A 17,034-nucleotide genomic window follows, 5' to 3' on the forward strand; every position below is an offset into this window, starting at 1 on the left:
ATATCACTGTTCCACAGGCAGCATGATGTCACAATGTTCCTTGTCTGTAGCCTGAACCATGAGCCTTTGCAACCCTGGCATAATCTACATACTTCCAATTGGTGAAGTCTTGGACCACAAATGCAGTGAAGAATAATGGATTGTTACTCTTCATGCATTTTTGCCCATTGGCTCAGATTTGAATGCTTACTGGCCATACGAGCATCTCTGCCAGGCCACCCTATGTCTAGAGACCGTAGATTTAGAGAGTCTATAAACATTGTAGGTTCATCAATGAAGTGTGCTCGCTTCGGCGGCACATATACTAAAATTGGAACGATACAGAGAAGATTAGCATGGCCCCTGCGCAAGGATGACACGCAAATTCGTGAAGCGTTCCATATTTTTACCAGCTTTCAGGAGAGAAATGTTCTATGTTTTCAAGACTAATTGAAATAATAAAGCAGGTTCCAGTGCTTTCCTCCTAATATCTATTTTTCAATTTGTCCCTCCTCAACATTTTTAATGTATTTACCTCGCAGTAATGAAGGTGCACTCTATGCCCAGCTGCATTTAGCAAGGAAGCCTGCAGGACTTCTGGGACTTTTCTTTCCCTTCTTCAGCCTCCCTGTCATTATTCTTCACAACCCCCAAATCTATACTGCTGCCAGCGATGCGTTGCTTTGTGGGAAGCAAGAGAAAGAGAAGAGGAGGGCCTATGCAAATGATGGCCTCAGGGCTGTCTGGGAGTCCCTTTTCAGCAGTACTGTTAAAATCCGCCTTGCAACCAGATTGGTCGGGTAAGCTGAAAAACACCAGGCATGATTGGGCGCCAGGTCCTCTAGGCCCTTGGAGGACATATCGGCGCTGCATCCCTCAGTTTCTGAGGTCCAAGAAATGTTCACCCTCCACCCTAATAGAGAGGTCTTGGCCGATCGTGGGCAGAAGGGAGCAGGGCAAGATGCTCATGATCCTGCTCTAATAATGAACTGCCTTCCTCTCTCCTTACCTGTGGTTCTGCCTGGCTGCTTTGTTCCAGTTGTAGGCCTACATCCCACACGCAATTTGCTTGTCCCTCTCACACATGTAAATGGGTCAGCACTCAAGTGCACACACCTGCCTGCACCCACAGACCCTCTCACACACACTTTTCTCAACAAGATTTTTTCCTAGTTTAGAGACTCAGAGACCCTTGTTGAAATACAAAAGCAGCACACCACATGACAGCCTTCACATAGAATCCAGCAGCAAATGGGAAACTTTTAACTGGCCGTGGTCCTATTACTGCAGCCCTACCATGGAACGACTGCTGGATGAGTCCTGCTCGAGAATATTGAACCTACAACAAGTCTGAGGTAAATAAGAATTCCACAGGAATACCATAAAACAGGGACCTATGACCCTTTCGAGCCAGATAGGAGTCGAACCTACAATCTTCTGATCCGTAGTCAGACGCGTTATCCATTGCACCACTGGCCCCATGGAGGATTACCCATACTTTTGTCCTTAAGAGGACCAGAAGTTGTGTGTGTGTGTGTGTGTGTGTTTTAAAACACCATTCCATCAACCTTTTTAGCCACGTTTACTGCTCACAACCAGAAGACACAAGTAAACCCACCTGACCTCCTGAAATTCTGTTCTGTCAGGTGTTCCTAACTTATACAAAGGACTTTAGGAGGACGAAGGACCTAAAAGTCAGGCGAAATGGTCCTAGATCCAAAGAAATGTTTTAGATCAGCCTCAGTTTCTTAAATAGTCTGCATTAACATCATCAGTTCCACGTCTGTGTGGAGCTGATCTTGAGGACTCCTTAATCAGCAGGCGGGTACAACAATAAAGTGTTTAATATTACAATACAGGCGAAAATTCAGACACCTTGTCATAGGCTCACCTTGTCCAGGGACCCAAGCATGCTGCCTTTCACCTCTCAGAGCCCTTCACCTAACCTACTGTGCAGCTGTCTTACCTTTAATATCACTGTTCCACAGGCAGCATGATGTCACAATGTTCCTTGTCTGTAGCCTGAACCATGAGCCTTTGCAACCCTGGCATAATCTACATACTTCCAATTGGTGAAGTCTTGGACCACAAATGCAGTGAAGAATAATGGATTGTTACTCTTCATGCATTTTTGCCCATTGGCTCAGATTTGAATGCTTACTGGCCATACGAGCATCTCTGCCAGGCCACCCTATGTCTAGAGACCGTAGATTTAGAGAGTTTATAAACATTGTAGGTTCATCAATGAAGTGTGCTTGCTTCGGCGGCACATATACTAAAATTGGAACGATACAGAGAAGATTAGCATGGCCCCTGCGCAAGGATGACACGCAAATTCGTGAAGCGTTCCATATTTTTACCAGCTTTCAGGAGAGAAATGTTCTATGTTTTCAAGACTAATTGAAATAATAAAGCAGGTTCCAGTGCTTTCCTCCTAATATCTATTTTTCAATTTGTCCCTCCTCAACATTTTTTATGTATTTACCTCGCAGTAATGAAGGTGCACTCTATGGCCAGCTGCATTTAGCAAGGAAGCCTGCAGGACTTCTGGGACTTTTCTTTCCCTTCTTCAGCCTCCCTGTCATTATTCTTCACAACCCCCAAATCTATACTGCTGCCAGCGATGCGTTGCTTTGTGGGAAGCAAGAGAAAGAGAAGGGGAGGGCCTATGCAAATGATGGCCTCAGGGCTGTCTGGGAGTCCCTTTTCAGCAGTACTGTTAAAATCCGCCTTGCAACCAGATTGGTCGGGTAAGCTGAAAAACACCAGGCATGATTGGGCGCCAGGTCCTCTAGGCCCTTGGATGACATATCGGCGCTGCATCCCTCAGTTTCTGAGGTCCAAGAAATGTTCACCCTCCACCCTAATAGAGAGGTCTTGGCCGATCGTGGGCAGAAGGGAGCAGGGCAAGATGCTCATGATCCTGCTCTAATAATGAACTGCTTTCCTCTCTCCTTACCTGTGGTTCTGCCTGGCTGCTTTGTTCCAGTTGTAGGCCTACATCCCACAGGCAATTTGCTTGTCCCTCTCACACATGTAAATGGGTCAGCACTCAAGTGCACACACCTGCCTGCACCCACAGACCCTCTCACACACACTTTTCTCAACAAGATTTTTTCCTAGTTTAGAGACTCAGAGACCCATGTTGAAATACAAAAGCAGCACACCACATGACGGCCTTCACATAGAATCCAGCAGCAAATGGGAAACTTTTAACTGGCCGTGGTCCTATTACTGCAGCCCTACCATGGAACGACTGCTGGATGAGTCCTGCTCGAGAATATTGAACCTACAACAAGTCTGAGGTAAATAAGAATTCCACAGGAATACCATAAAACAGGGACCTATGACCCTTTCGAGCCAGACCTACAATCTTCTGATCCGTAGTCAGACGCGTTATCCATTGCGCCACTGGCCCCATGTAGGATTACCCATACTTTTGTCCTTAAGAGGACCAGAAGTTGTGTGTGTGTGTGTGTGTGTGTTTTAAAACACCATTCCATCAACCTTTTTAGCCACGTTTACTGCTCACAACCAGAAGACACAAGTAAACCCACCTGACCTCCTGAAATTCTGTTCTGTCAGGTGTTCCTAACTTATACAAAGGACTTTAGGAGGACGAAGGACCTAAAAGTCAGGCGAAATGGTCCTAGATCCAAGGAAATGTTTTAGATCAGCCTCAGTTTCTTAAATAGTCTGCATTAACATCATCAGTTCCACGTCTGTGTGGAGCTGATCTTGAGGACTCCTTAATCAGCAGGCGGGTACAACAATAAAGTGTTTAATATTACAATACAGGCGAAAATTCAGACACCTTGTCATAGGCTCACCTTGTCCAGGGACCCAAGCATGCTGCCTTTCACCTCTCAGAGCCCTTCACCTAACCTACTGTGCAGCTGTCTCACCTTTAATATCACTGTTCCACAGGCAGCATGATGTCACAATGTTCCTTGTCTGTAGCCTGAACCATGAGCCTTTGCAACCCTGGCATAATCTACATACTTCCAATTGGTGAAGTCTTGGACCACAAATGCAGTGAAGAATAATGGATTGTTACTCTTCATGCATTTTTGCCCATTGGCTCAGATTTGAATGCTTACTGGCCATACGAGCATCTCTGCCAGGCCACCCTATGTCTAGAGACCATAGATTTAGAGAGTTTATAAACATTGTAGGTTCATCAATGAAGTGTGCTCGCTTCGGCGGCACATATACTAAAATTGGAACGATACAGAGAAGATTAGCATGGCCCCTGCGCAAGGATGACACGCAAATTCGTGAAGCGTTCCATATTTTTACCAGCTTTCAGGAGAGAAATGTTCTATGTTTTCAAGACTAATTGAAATAATAAAGCAGGTTCCAGTGCTTTCCTCCTAATATCTATTTTTCAATTTGTCTCTCCTCAACATTTTTAATGTATTTAACTCGCAGTAATGAAGGTGCACTCTATGGCCAGCTGCATTTAGCAAGGAAGCCTGTAGGACTTCTGGGACTTTTCTTTCCCTTCTTCAGCCTCCCTGTCATTATTCTTCACAACCCCCAAATCTATACTGCTGCCAGCGATGCGTTGCTTTGTGGGAAGCAAGAGAAAGAGAAGGGGAGGGCCTATGCAAATGATGGCCTCAGGGCTGTCTGGGAGTCTCTTTTCAGCAGTACTGTTAAAATCCACCTTGCAACCAGATTGGTCGGGTAAGCTGAAAAACACCAGGCATGATTGGGCGCCAGGTCCTCTAGGCCCTTGGAGGACATATCGGCGCTGCATCCCTCAGTTTCTGAGGTCCAAGAAATGTTCACCCTCCACCCTAATAGAGAGGTCTTGGCCGATCGTGGGCAGAAGGGAGCAGGGCAAGATGCTCATGATCCTGCTCTAATAATGAACTGCCTTCCTCTCTCCTTACCTGTGGTTCTGCCTGGCTGCTTTGTTCCAGTTGTAGGCCTACATCCCACAGGCAATTTGCTTGTCCCTCTCACACATGTAAATGGGTCAGCACTCAAGTGCACACACCTGCCTGCACCCACAGCCCTCTCACACACACTTTTCTCAACAAGATTTTTTCCTAGTTTAGAGACTCAGAGACCCATGTTGAAATACAAAAGCAGCACACCACATGACGGCCTTCACATAGAATCCAGCAGCAAATGGGAAACTTTTAACTGGCCGTGGTCCTATTACTGCAGCCCTACCATGGAACGACTGCTGGATGAGTCCTGCTCGAGAATATTGAACCTACAACAAGTCTGAGGTAAATAAGAATTCCACAGGAATACCATAAAACAGGGACCTATGACCCTTTCGAGCCAGACCTACAATCTTCTGATCCGTAGTCAGACGCGTTATCCATTGCGCCACTGGCCCCATGTAGGATTACCCATACTTTTGTCCTTAAGAGGACCAGAAGTTGTGTGTGTGTGTGTGTGTGTGTTTTAAAACACCATTCCATCAACCTTTTTAGCCACGTTTACTGCTCACAACCAGAAGACACAAGTAAACCCACCTGACCTCCTGAAATTCTGTTCTGTCAGGTGTTCCTAACTTATACAAAGGACTTTAGGAGGACGAAGGACCTAAAAGTCAGGCGAAATGGTCCTAGATCCAAGGAAATGTTTTAGATCAGCCTCAGTTTCTTAAATAGTCTGCATTAACATCATCAGTTCCACGTCTGTGTGGAGCTGATCTTGAGGACTCCTTAATCAGCAGGCGGGTACAACAATAAAGTGTTTAATATTACAATACAGGCGAAAATTCAGACACCTTGTCATAGGCTCACCTTGTCCAGGGACCCAAGCATGCTGCCTTTCACCTCTCAGAGCCCTTCACCTAACCTACTGTGCAGCTGTCTCACCTTTAATATCACTGTTCCACAGGCAGCATGATGTCACAATGTTCCTTGTCTGTAGCCTGAACCATGAGCCTTTGCAACCCTGGCATAATCTACATACTTCCAATTGGTGAAGTCTTGGACCACAAATGCAGTGAAGAATAATGGATTGTTACTCTTCATGCATTTTTGCCCATTGGCTCAGATTTGAATGCTTACTGGCCATACGAGCATCTCTGCCAGGCCACCCTATGTCTAGAGACCGTAGATTTAGAGAGTTTATAAACATTGTAGGTTCATCAATGAAGTGTGCTCGCTTCGGCGGCACATATACTAAATTTGGAACGATACAGAGAAGATTACCATGGCCCCTGCGCAAGGATGACACGCAAATTCGTGAAGCGTTCCATATTTTTACCAGCTTTCAGGAGAGAAATGTTCTATGTTTTCAAGACTAATTGAAATAATAAAGCAGGTTCGAGTGCTTTCCTCCTAATATCTATTTTTCAATTTGTCCCTCCTCAACATTTTTAATGTATTTACCTCGCAGTAATGAAGGTGCACTCTATGGCCAGCTGCATTTAGCAAGGAAGCCTGCAGGACTTCTGGGACTTTTCTTTCCCTTCTTCAGCCTCCCTGTCATTATTCTTCACAACCCCCAAATCTATACTGCTGCCAGCGATGCGTTGCTTTGTGGGAAGCAAGAGAAAGAGAAGGGGAGGGCCTATGCAAATGATGGCCTCAGGGCTGTCTGGGAGTCCCTTTTCAGCAGTACTGTTAAAATCCGCCTTGCAACCAGATTGGTCGGGTAAGCTGAAAAACACCAGACATGATTGGGCACCAGGTCCTCTAGGCCCTTGGAGGACATATCAGCGCTGCATCCCTCAGTTTCTGAGGTCCAAGAAATGTTCACCCTCCACCCTAATAGAGAGGTCTTGGCCGATCGTGGGCAGAAGGGAGCAGGGCAAGATGCTCATGATCCTGCTCTAATAATGAACTGCCTTCCTCTCTCCTTACCTGTGGTTCTGCCTGGCTGCTTTGTTCCAGTTGTAGGCCTACATCCCACAGGCAATTTGCTTGTCCCTCTCACACATGTAAATGGGTCAGCACTCAAGTGCACACACCTGCCTGCACCCACAGACCCTCTCACACACACTTTTCTCAACAAGATTTTTTCCTAGTTTAGAGACTCAGAGACCCATGTTGAAATACAAAAGCAGCACACCACATGACGGCCTTCACATAGAATCCAGCAGCAAATGGGAAACTTTTAACTGGCCGTGGTCCTATTACTGCAGCCCTACCATGGAACGACTGCTGGATGAGTCCTGCTCGAGAATATTGAACCTACAACAAGTCTGAGGTAAATAAGAATTCCACAGGAATACCATAAAACAGGGACCTATGACCCTTTTGAGCCAGATAGGAGTCGAACCTACAATCTTCTGATCCGTAGTCAGACGTGTTATCCATTGCGCCACTGGCCCCATGTAGGATTACCCATACTTTTGTCCTTAAGAGGACCAGAAGTTGTGTGTGTGTGTGTGTGTGTGTTTTAAAACACCATTCCATCAACCTTTTTAGCCACGTTTACTGCTCACAACCAGAAGACACAAGTAAACCCACCTGACCTCCTGAAATTCTGTTCTGTCAGGTGTTCCTAACTTATACAAAGGACTTTAGGAGGACGAAGGACCTAAAAGTCAGGCGAAATGGTCCTAGATCCAAGGAAATGTTTTAGATCAGCCTCAGTTTCTTAAATAGTCTGCATTAACATCATCAGTTCCACGTCTGTGTGGAGCTGATCTTGAGGACTCCTTAATCAGCAGGCGGGTACAACAATAAAGTGTTTAATATTACAATACAGGCGAAAATTCAGACACCTTGTCATAGGCTCACCTTGTCCAGGGACCCAAGCATGCTGCCTTTCACCTCTCAGAGCCCTTCACCTAACCTACTGTGCAGCTGTCTCACCTTTAATATCACTGTTCCACAGGCAGCATGATGTCACAATGTTCCTTGTCTGTAGCCTGAACCATGAGCCTTTGCAACCCTGGCATAATCTACATACTTCCAATTGGTGAAGTCTTGGACCACAAATGCAGTGAAGAATAATGGATTGTTACTCTTCATGCATTTTTGCCCATTGGCTCAGATTTGAATGCTTACTGGCCATACGAGCATCTCTGCCAGGCCACCCTATGTCTAGAGACCGTAGATTTAGAGAGTCTATAAACATTGTAGGTTCATCAATGAAGTGTGCTCGCTTCAGCGGCACATATACTAAAATTGGAACGATACAGAGAAGATTAGCATGGCCCCTGCGCAAGGATGACACGCAAATTCGTGAAGCGTTCCATATTTTTACCAGCTTTCAGGAGAGAAATGTTCTATGTTTTCAAGACTAATTGAAATAATAAAGCAGGTTCCAGTGCTTTCCTCCTAATATCTATTTTTCAATTTGTCTCTCCTCAACATTTTTAATGTATTTACCTCGCAGTAACGAAGGTGCACTCTATGGCCAGCTGCATTTAGCAAGGAAGCCTGCAGGACTTCTGGGACTTTTCTTTCCCTTCTTCAGCCTCCCTGTCATTATTCTTCACAACCCCCAAATCTATACTGCTGCCAGCGATGCGTTGCTTTGTGGGAAGCAAGAGAAAGAGAAGGGGAGGGCCTATGCAAATGATGGCCTCAGGGCTGTCTGGGAGTCCCTTTTCAGCAGTACTGTTAAAATCCGCCTTGCAACCAGATTGGTCGGGTAAGCTGAAAAACACCAGGCATGATTGGGCGCCAGGTCCTCTAGGCCCTTGGAGGACATATCGGCGCTGCATCCCTCAGTTTCTGAGGTCCAAGAAATGTTCACCCTCCACCCTAATAGAGAGGTCATGGCCGATCGTGGGCAGAAGGGAGCAGGGCAAGATGCTCATGATCCTGCTCTAATAATGAACTGCCTTCCTCTCTCCTTACCTGTGGTTCTGCCTGGCTGCTTTGTTCCAGTTGTAGGCCTACATCCCACACGCAATTTGCTTGTCCCTCTCACACATGTAAATGGGTCAGCACTCAAGTGCACACACCTGCCTGCACCCACAGACCCTCTCACACACACTTTTCTCAACAAGATTTTTTCCTAGTTTAGAGACTCAGAGACCCTTGTTGAAATACAAAAGCAGCACACCACATGACAGCCTTCACATAGAATCCAGCAGGAAATGGGAAACTTTTAACTGGCCGTGGTCCTATTACTGCAGCCCTACCATGGAACGACTGCTGGATGAGTCCTGCTCGAGAATATTGAACCTACAACAAGTCTGAGGTAAATAAGAATTCCACAGGAATACCATAAAACAGGGACCTATGACCCTTTCGAGCCAGATAGGAGTCGAACCTACAATCTTCTGATCCGTAGTCAGACGCGTTATCCATTGCGCCACTGGCCCCATGGAGGATTACCCATACTTTTGTCCTTAAGAGGACCAGAAGTTGTGTGTGTGTGTGTGTGTGTGTGTGTGTGTGTGTTTTAAAACACCATTCCATCAACCTTTTTAGCCACGTTTACTGCTCACAACCAGAAGACACAAGTAAACCCACCTGACCTCCTGAAATTCTGTTCTGTCAGGTGTTCCTAACTTATACAAAGGACTTTAGGAGTACGAAGGACCTAAAAGTCAGGCGAAATGGTCCTAGATCCAAAGAAATGTTTTAGATCAGCCTCTGTTTCTTAAATAGTCTGCATTAACATCATCAGTTCCACGTCTGTGTGGAGCTGATCTTGAGGACTCCTTAATCAGCAGGCGGGTACAACAATAAAGTGTTTAATATTACAATACAGGCGAAAATTCAGACACCTTGTCATAGGCTCACCTTGTCCAGGGACCCAAGCATGCTGCCTTTCACCTCTCAGAGCCCTTCACCTAACCTACTGTGCAGCTGTCTTACCTTTAATATCACTGTTCCACAGGCAGCATGATGTCACAATGTTCCTTGTCTGTAGCCTGAACCATGAGCCTTTGCAACCCTGGCATAATCTACATACTTCCAATTGGTGAAGTCTTGGACCACAAATGCAGTGAAGAATAATGGATTGTTACTCTTCATGCATTTTTGCCCATTGGCTCAGATTTGAATGCTTACTGGCCATACGAGCATCTCTGCCAGGCCACCCTATGTCTAGAGACCGTAGATTTAGAGAGTTTATAAACATTGTAGGTTCATCAATGAAGTGTGCTTGCTTCGGCGGCACATATACTAAAATTGGAACGATACAGAGAAGATTAGCATGGCCCCTGCGCAAGGATGACACGCAAATTCGTGAAGCGTTCCATATTTTTACCAGCTTTCAGGAGAGAAATGTTCTATGTTTTCAAGACTAATTGAAATAATAAAGCAGGTTCCAGTGCTTTCCTCCTAATATCTATTTTTCAATTTGTCCCTCCTCAACATTTTTTATGTATTTACCTCGCAGTAATGAAGGTGCACTCTATGGCCAGCTGCATTTAGCAAGGAAGCCTGCAGGACTTCTGGGACTTTTCTTTCCCTTCTTCAGCCTCCCTGTCATTATTCTTCACAACTCCCAAATCTATACTGCTGCCAGCGATGCGTTGCTTTGTGGGAAGCAAGAGAAAGAGAAGGGGAGGGCCTATGCAAATGATGGCCTCAGGGCTGTCTGGGAGTCCCTTTTCAGCAGTACTGTTAAAATCTGCCTTGCAACCAGATTGGTCGGGTAAGCTGAAAAACACCAGGCATGATTGGGCACCAGGTCCTCTAGGCCCTTGGAGGACATATCAGCGCTGCATCCCTCAGTTTCTGAGGTCCAAGAAATGTTCACCCTCCACCCTAATAGAGAGGTCTTGGCAGATCGTGGGCAGAAGGGAGCAGGGCAAGATGCTCATGATCCTGCTCTAATAATGAACTGCCTTCCTCTCTCCTTACCTGTGGTTCTGCCTGGCTGCTTTGTTCCAGTTGTAGGCCTACATCCCACAGGCAATTTGCTTGTCCCTCTCACACATGTAAATGGGTCAGCACTCAAGTGCACACACCTGCCTGCACCCACAGACCCTCTCACACACACTTTTCTCAAGAAGATTTTTTCCTAGTTTAGAGACTCAGAGACCCATGTTGAAATACAAAAGCAGCACACCACATGACGGCCTTCACATAGAATCCAGCAGCAAATGGGAAACTTTTAACTGGCCGTGGTCCTATTACTGCAGCCCTACCATGGAACGACTGCTGGATGAGTCCTGCTCGAGAATATTGAACCTACAACAAGTCTGAGGTAAATAAGAATTCCACAGGAATACCATAAAACAGGGACCTATGACCCTTTCGAGCCAGATAGGAGTCGAACCTACAATCTTCTGATCCGTAGTCAGACGTGTTATCCATTGCGCCACTGGCCCCATGTAGGATTACCCATACTTTTGTCCTTAAGAGGACCAGAAGTTGTGCGTGTGTGTGTGTGTTTTAAAACACCATTCCATCAACCTTTTTAGCCACGTTTACTGCTCACAACCAGAAGACACAAGTAAACCCACCTGACCTCCTGAAATTCTGTTCTGTCAGGTGTTCCTAACTTATACAAAGGACTTTAGGAGGACGAAGGACCTAAAAGTCAGGCGAAATGGTCCTAGATCCAAGGAAATGTTTTAGATCAGCCTCAGTTTCTTAAATAGTCTGCATTAACATCATCAGTTCCACGTCTGTGTGGAGCTGATCTTGAGGACTCCTTAATCAGCAGGCGGGTACAACAATAAAGTGTTTAATATTACAATACAGGCGAAAATTCAGACACCTTGTCATAGGCTCACCTTGTCCAGGGACCCAAGCATGCTGCCTTTCACCTCTCAGAGCCCTTCACCTAACCTACTGTGCAGCTGTCTCACCTTTAATATCACTGTTCCACAGGCAGCATGATGTCACAATGTTCCTTGTCTGTAGCCTGAACCATGAGCCTTTGCAACCCTGGCATAATCTACATACTTCCAATTGGTGAAGTCTTGGACCACAAATGCAGTGAAGAATAATGGATTGTTACTCTTCATGCATTTTTGCCCATTGGCTCAGATTTGAATGCTTACTGGCCATACGAGCATCTCTGCCAGGCCACCCTATGTCTAGAGACCGTAGATTTAGAGAGTTTATAAACATTGTGGGTTCATCAATGAAGTGTGCTCGCTTCGGCGGCACATATACTAAAATTGGAACGATACAGAGAAGATTAGCATGGCCCCTGCGCAAGGATGACACGCAAATTCGTGAAGCGTTCCATATTTTTACCAGCTTTCAGGAGAGAAATGTTCTATGTTTTCAAGACTAATTGAAATAATAAAGCAGGTTCCAGTGCTTTCCTCCTAATATCTATTTTTCAATTTGTCTCTCCTCAACATTTTTAATGTATTTACCTCGCAGTAATGAAGGTGCACTCTATGGCCAGCTGCATTTAGCAAGGAAGCCTGCAGGACTTCTGGGACTTTTCTTTCCCTTCTTCAGCCTCCCTGTCATTATTCTTCACAACCCCCAAATCTATACTGCTGCCAGCGATGCGTTGCTTTGTGGGAAGCAAGAGAAAGAGAAGGGGAGGGCCTATGCAAATGATGGCCTCAGGGCTGTCTGGGAGTCTCTTTTCAGCAGTACTGTTAAAATCCACCTTGCAACCAGATTGGTCGGGTAAGCTGAAAAACACCAGGCATGATTGGGCGCCAGGTCCTCTAGGCCCTTGGAGGACATATCGGCGCTGCATCCCTCAGTTTCTGAGGTCCAAGAAATGTTCACCCTCCACCCTAATAGAGAGGTCTTGGCCGATCGTGGGCAGAAGGGAGCAGGGCAAGATGCTCATGATCCTGCTCTAATAATGAACTGCCTTCCTCTCTCCTTACCTGTGGTTCTGCCTGGCTGCTTTGTTCCAGTTGTAGGCCTACATCCCACAGGCAATTTGCTTGTCCCTCTCACACATGTAAATGGGTCAGCACTCAAGTGCACACACCTGCCTGCACCCACAGACCCTCTCACACACACTTTTCTCAACAAGATTTTTTCCTAGTTTAGAGACTCAGAGACCCTTGTTGAAATACAAAAGCAGCACACCACATGACAGCCTTCACATAGAATCCAGCAGCAAATGGGAAACTTTTAACTGGCCGTGGTCCTATTACTGCAGCCCTACCATGGAACGACTGCTGGATGAGTCCTGCTCGAGAATATTGAACCTACAACAAGTCTGAGGTAAATAAGAATTCCACAGGAATACCATAAAACAGGGACCTATGACCCTTTCGAGCCAGATAGGAGTCGAACCTACAATCTTCTGATCCGTAGTCAGACACATTATCCAATCCGCCACTGGCCCCATGTAGGATTACCCATACTTTTGTCCTTAAGAGGACCAGAAGTTGTGTGTGTGTGTGTGTGTGTGTGTGTTTTAAAACACCATTCCATCAACCTTTTTAGCCACGTTTACTGCTCACAACCAGAAGACACAAGTAAACCCACCTGACCTCCTGAAATTCTGTTCTGTCAGGTGTTCCTAACTTATACAAAGGACTTTAGGAGGACGAAGGACCTAAAAGTCAGGCGAAATGGTCCTAGATCCAAGGAAATGTTTTAGATCAGCCTCAGTTTCTTAAATAGTCTGCATTAACATCATCAGTTCCACGTCTGTGTGGAGCTGATCTTGAGGACTCCTTAATCAGCAGGCGGGTACAACAATAAAGTGTTTAATATTACAATACAGGCGAAAATTCAGACACCTTGTCATAGGCTCACCTTGTCCAGGGACCCAAGCATGCTGCCTTTCACCTCTCAGAGCCCTTCACCTAACCTACTGTGCAGCTGTCTCACCTTTAATATCACTGTTCCACAGCCAGCATGATGTCACAATGTTCCTTGTCTGTAGCCTGAACCATGAGCCTTTGCAACCCTGGCATAATCTACATACTTCCAATTGGTGAAGTCTTGGACCACAAATGCAGTGAAGAATAATGGATTGTTACTCTTCATGCATTTTTGCCCATTGGCTCAGATTTGAATGCTTACTGGCCATACGAGCATCTCTGCCAGGCCACCCTATGTCTAGAGACCGTAGATTTAGAGAGTTTATAAACATTGTAGGTTCATCAATGAAGTGTGCTCGCTTCGGCGGCACATATACTAAAATTGGAACGATACAGAGAAGATTAGCATGGCCCCTGCGCAAGGATGACACGCAAATTCGTGAAGCGTTCCATATTTTTACCAGCTTTCAGGAGAGAAATGTTCTATGTTTTCAAGACTAATTGAAATAATAAAGCAGGTTCCAGTGCTTTCCTCCTAATATCTATTTTTCAATTTGTCTCTCCTCAACATTTTTAATGTATTTACCTCGCAGTAATGAAGGTGCACTCTATGGCCAGCTGCATTTAGCAAGGAAGCCTGCAGGACTTCTGGGACTTTTCTTTCCCTTCTTCAGCCTCCCTGTCATTATTCTTCACAACCCCCAAATCTATACTGCTGCCAGCGATGCGTTGCTTTGTGGGAAGCAAGAGAAAGAGAAGGGGAGGGCCTATGCAAATGATGGCCTCAGGGCTGCCTGGGAGTCCCTTTTCAGCAGTACTGTTAAAATCCGCCTTGCAACCAGATTGGTCGGGTAAGCTGAAAAACACCAGGCATGATTGGGCACCAGGTCCTCTAGGCCCTTGGAGGACATATCGGCGCTGCATCCCTCAGTTTCTGAGGTCCAAGAAATGTTCACCCTCCACCCTAATAGAGAGGTCTTGGTCGATCGTGGGCAGAAGGGAGCAGGGCAAGATGCTCATGATCCTGCTCTAATAATGAACTGCCTTCCTCTCTCCTTACCTGTGGTTCTGCCTGGCTGCTTTGTTCCAGTTGTAGGCCTACATCTCACAGGCAATTTGCTTGTCCCTCTCACACATGTAAATGGGTCAGCACTCAAGTGCGCACACCTGCCTGCACCCACAGACCCTCTCAAACACACTTTTCTCAACAAGATTTTTTCCTAGTTTAGAGACTCAGAGACCCATGTTGAAATACAAAAGCAGCACACCACATGACGGCCTTCACATAGAATCCAGCAGCAAATGGGAAACTTTTAACTGGCCGTGGTCCTATTACTGCAGCCCTACCATGGAACGACTGCTGGATGAGTCCTGCTCGAGAATATTGAACCTACAACAAGTCTGAGGTAAATAAGAATTCCACAGGAATACCATAAAACAGGGACCTATGACCCTTTCGAGCCAGATAGGAGTCGAACCTACAATCTTCTGATCCGTAGTCAGACACGTTATCCATTGCGCCACTGGCCCCATGTAGGATTACCCATACTTTTGTCCTTAAGAGGACCAGAAGTTGTGTGTGTGTGTGTGTGTGTGTTTTAAAACACCATTCCATCAACCTTTTTAGCCACGTTTACTGCTCACAACCAGAAGACACAAGTAAACCCACCTGACCTCCTGAAATTCTGTTCTGTCAGGTGTTCCTAACTTATACAAAGGACTTTAGGAGGACGAAGGACCTAAAAGTCAGGCGAAATGGTCCTAGATCCAAGGAAATGTTTTAGATCAGCCTCAGTTTCTTAAATAGTCTGCATTAACATCATCAGTTCCACGTCTGTGTGGAGCTGATCTTGAGGACTTCTTAATCTGCAGGCGGGTACAACAATAAAGTGTTTAATATTACAATACAGGCGAAAATTCAGACACCTTGTCATAGGCTCACCTTGTCCAGGGACCCAAGCATGCTGCCTTTCACCTCTCAGAGCCCTTCACCTAACCTACTGTGCAGCTGTCTCACCTTTAATATCACTGTTCCACAGGCAGCATGATGTCACAATGTTCCTTGTCTGTAGCCTGAACCATGAGCCTTTGCAACCCTGGCATAATCTACATACTTCCAATTGGTGAAGTCTTGGACCACAAATGCAGTGAAGAATAATGGATTGTTACTCTTCATGCATTTTTGCCCATTGGCTCAGATTTGAATGCTTACTGGCCATACGAGCATCTCTGCCAGGCCACCCTATGTCTAGAGACCGTAGATTTAGAGAGTTTATAAACATTGTAGGTTCATCAATGAAGTGTGCTCGCTTTGGCGGCACATATACTAAAATTGGAACGATACAGAGAAGATTAGCATGGCCCCTGCGCAAGGATGACACGCAAATTCGTGAAGCGTTCCATATTTTTACCAGCTTTCAGGAGAGAAATGTTCTATGTTTTCAAGACTAATTGAAATAATAAAGCAGGTTCCAGTGCTTTCCTCCTAATATCTATTTTTCAATTTGTCTCTCCTCAACATTTTTAATGTATTTACCTCGCAGTAATGAAGGTGCACTCTATGGCCAGCTGCATTTAGCAAGGAAGCCTGCAGGACTTCTGGGACTTTTCTTTCCCTTCTTCAGCCTCCCTGTCATTATTCTTCACAACCCCCAAATCTATACTGCTGCCAGTGATGCGTTGCTTTGTGGGAAGCAAGAGAAAGAGAAGGGGAGGGCCTATGCAAATGATGGCCTCAGGGCTGTCTGGGAGTCCCTTTTCAGCAGTACTGTTAAAATCCGCCTTGCAACCAGATTGGTCGTGTAAGCTGAAAAACACCAGTCATGATTGGGCACCAGGTCCTCTAGGCCCTTGGAGGACATATCGGCGCTGCATCCCTCAGTTTCTGAGGTCCAAGAAATGTTCACCCTCCACCCTAATAGAGAGGTCTTGGCCGATCGTGGGCAGAAGGGAGCAGGGCAAGATGCTCATGATCCTGCTCTAATAATGAACTGCCTTCCTCTCTCCTTACCTGTGGTTCTGCCTGGCTGCTTGGTTCCAGTTGTAGGCCTACATCCCACAGGCAATTTGCTTGTCCCTCTCACACATGTAAATGGGTCAGCACTCAAGTGCACACACCTGCCTGCACCCACAGACCCTCTCACACACACTTTTCTCAACAAGATTTTTTCCTAGTTTAGAGACTCAGAGACCCATGTTGAAATACAAAAGCAGCACACCACATGACGGCCTTCACATAGAATCCAGCAGCAAATGGGAAACTTTTAACTGGCCGTGGTCCTATTACTGCAGCCCTACCATGGAACGACTGCTGGATGAGTCCTGCTCGAGAATATTGAACCTACAACAAGTCTGAGGTAAATAAGAATTCCACAGGAATACCATAAAACAGGGACCTATGACCCTTTCGAGCCAGACCTACAATCTTCTGATCCGTAGTCAGACGCGTTATCCATTGCGCCACTGGC

The 17,034-nt window shown here is 45.8% G+C and overlaps 11 non-coding genes across 11 annotated transcripts; 9 read left to right on the plus strand and 2 right to left on the minus strand.

The window, feature by feature from the left end:
- Window positions 1-280: 280 nt before the first annotated feature.
- Window positions 281-387, plus strand: LOC146818036 (U6 spliceosomal RNA). Its single transcript, XR_014963349.1, has one exon. It is a non-coding gene; the product is annotated as a U6 spliceosomal RNA (small nuclear RNA).
- A 1,843-nt stretch (window positions 388-2,230) lies between these two features.
- On the plus strand, window positions 2,231-2,337 carry LOC146818037 (U6 spliceosomal RNA). The gene has a single exon (XR_014964386.1). It is a non-coding gene; the product is annotated as a U6 spliceosomal RNA (small nuclear RNA).
- Window positions 2,338-4,169: 1,832 nt separating this feature from the next.
- On the plus strand, window positions 4,170-4,276 carry LOC146818038 (U6 spliceosomal RNA). Its single transcript, XR_014963350.1, has one exon. It is a non-coding gene; the product is annotated as a U6 spliceosomal RNA (small nuclear RNA).
- Window positions 4,277-6,107: 1,831 nt separating this feature from the next.
- On the plus strand, window positions 6,108-6,214 carry LOC146818039 (U6 spliceosomal RNA). The gene has a single exon (XR_014964529.1). It is a non-coding gene; the product is annotated as a U6 spliceosomal RNA (small nuclear RNA).
- Window positions 6,215-8,057: 1,843 nt separating this feature from the next.
- Window positions 8,058-8,164, plus strand: LOC146818040 (U6 spliceosomal RNA). Its single transcript, XR_014964424.1, has one exon. It is a non-coding gene; the product is annotated as a U6 spliceosomal RNA (small nuclear RNA).
- Window positions 8,165-9,162: 998 nt separating this feature from the next.
- TRNAR-ACG (transfer RNA arginine (anticodon ACG)) lies at window positions 9,163-9,235 on the minus strand. The gene has a single exon. It is a non-coding gene; the product is annotated as a tRNA-Arg (tRNA).
- Window positions 9,236-10,019: 784 nt separating this feature from the next.
- Window positions 10,020-10,126, plus strand: LOC146818042 (U6 spliceosomal RNA). Its single transcript, XR_014964387.1, has one exon. It is a non-coding gene; the product is annotated as a U6 spliceosomal RNA (small nuclear RNA).
- A 1,839-nt stretch (window positions 10,127-11,965) lies between these two features.
- On the plus strand, window positions 11,966-12,072 carry LOC146818043 (U6 spliceosomal RNA). The gene has a single exon (XR_014963352.1). It is a non-coding gene; the product is annotated as a U6 spliceosomal RNA (small nuclear RNA).
- Window positions 12,073-13,919: 1,847 nt separating this feature from the next.
- LOC146818044 (U6 spliceosomal RNA) lies at window positions 13,920-14,026 on the plus strand. Its single transcript, XR_014963353.1, has one exon. It is a non-coding gene; the product is annotated as a U6 spliceosomal RNA (small nuclear RNA).
- Window positions 14,027-15,024: 998 nt separating this feature from the next.
- Window positions 15,025-15,097, minus strand: TRNAR-ACG (transfer RNA arginine (anticodon ACG)). The gene has a single exon. It is a non-coding gene; the product is annotated as a tRNA-Arg (tRNA).
- Window positions 15,098-15,869: 772 nt separating this feature from the next.
- Window positions 15,870-15,976, plus strand: LOC146818046 (U6 spliceosomal RNA). The gene has a single exon (XR_014964400.1). It is a non-coding gene; the product is annotated as a U6 spliceosomal RNA (small nuclear RNA).
- The last annotated feature ends 1,058 nt before the right edge of the window (window positions 15,977-17,034 follow it).

This window comes from Triturus cristatus, chromosome 6 (genome assembly GCF_964204655.1).
Source record: "Triturus cristatus chromosome 6, aTriCri1.1, whole genome shotgun sequence".
Classification (NCBI taxonomy): domain Eukaryota; kingdom Metazoa; phylum Chordata; class Amphibia; order Caudata; family Salamandridae; genus Triturus; species Triturus cristatus.